At 25.4% G+C, this 1,746-nt stretch overlaps 1 protein-coding gene across 3 annotated transcripts in view; it reads right to left on the bottom strand.

The window, feature by feature from the left end:
- Positions 1-1,746, bottom strand: part of LOC117176043 — a 61,259-nt gene that overhangs the window by 55,672 nt on the left and 3,841 nt on the right. The gene's annotated exons all lie outside the window — the stretch shown is intronic.

Here is a 1,746-nt window from a genome sequence, read left to right as displayed (position 1 = left end):
TTAAAACTGTAAGTTCGATTTTTTAAATCAAATATCGTTTTGTTAAAAATAACTGATTTCTGGTGAAAACGCTAACATACTCTGTTACTGCTTTTTAAAGATAAAAATAGATGATTCCTCAACAAAGAAATAGATTAAATTTCTAACAAACAAATGCTTTCGAAACAAAAAAGAATGAATTTTCAGCAAGTGTTGAATTTTTAGTTAGGCCAAATTCTTTTAACAAAATAGTTCAATTCTCAACCAAAAATATTCTCTGACAAAATAGTTGAGTTTTTAAGCTTAAACATTGAAGGTTTTAGAAACTAGTTGACTCTGAAACCTAAAAGCAAGAATTTTTAACAAAAAAGTTCATTTCCAACCAAGCCAGATGAAATTTCAATTTTCGTGTAAAAAGATGACTCCAACAAAAATTTGATTTTTTAACGAAATGCACAAAGAAATTTTTAACCAAATAGTACAATTTTGAAGAAAAGAGATTAATTATAAACCAAAATTATAATAGTCGAATTTAAAAAAAATAAAAAATTGAATTAAAAAGAGCAATAAAAATTTGATTACAAATTTTTTTTTATTATTGGACCCTAAAGTCTATATAAAGAAACGACTAATATAAAATTAATTTTATTACAAAAATGTTGTTTTTCCTATTATATAAATAATGAAAAGAAAAAGCAAGGACAATTTTTTAAATAATTAGTGAAAATTGATATCTTAACTTTAGAAGTAATATATAATATTTTTGTACAAGACACAGACAATAAATCCGTTAAATTTTCGTTAAAAAATAAACTGTAAGTTTGATGTTTGAAGTCAAGTTCTTTTGGTTTAGAGTAACCGATTTCCGATGGAAACGGCAATTATTGTTCAAATATTTAAATAAACTTGTGTAAAGTAATTATTTTTTTATGAACAATAACGATTTCCGACGAAAAATATTTACGTAACAAAAAAGGGTTAAAGATTCTAAAATTTCTTCCAAACCTAATGTTGTCTGTTTAAAATGACCTAATTCCGGTGTAAAATATTTTAAAAAATACTAACTCCCAGCGAATATAATTAACCTAAAAAATGTAAAATACTTTCAATAATTTATTAGATCATTTGTAAGTTTTAATGCAATGTGCAAGAATATTAAAAAAGGCACAACACATTTCTCAATTCGCCTAATGTTTTCTATTACTTTTCTTATTAAAAGGGATTAATCTTAGATTTAATATTCAAAATTTTTAATTTATTGTATAAAACAACTTCAAGTAATAAAAACCCCATTAGGATTCAACAATAATGAATGCGAGATTTTCCGGGCACATCGACACAACACTTTTATTCTAAATAGAATGATCTAAATAACAATTAAAAATAATTTTTCGTTCCTATAATGCAAATAACTTAATTTAATTTTGCTTTATACATGTAGATACATGCAATTGTATAATGAACTGCAATGCTGAAAATTATACAAAATGAAAGCAGTTACAGTAAATAGTACCAGCAGCGCACTAAAAGTGTTTCCTGAAATTACTATAATATATATTGCAAATAAACTCTAGCACAGATCTATGATATCAAAGTGCAACCATCCATTGCGGAAGCACGGTTTGTGCTTTACTTATGCCTTTTTTAAATTAAAATACGTCATGAATGGGGGAACCTTAGTCGTCACGCTATCAGCTTTGTATAAAATTGTAAAGAGAACTTTCAAAGAAACGTTATGGGTAATAAATTTGTCATAGTGATCTGATA

This window comes from Belonocnema kinseyi, chromosome 7 (genome assembly GCF_010883055.1).
Source record: "Belonocnema kinseyi isolate 2016_QV_RU_SX_M_011 chromosome 7, B_treatae_v1, whole genome shotgun sequence".
NCBI classification, from domain to species: Eukaryota; Metazoa; Arthropoda; class Insecta; order Hymenoptera; family Cynipidae; genus Belonocnema; species Belonocnema kinseyi.
Note: the sequence above shows the minus strand (reverse complement) of the source record. Positions and strands in the feature narration are given on the sequence as shown.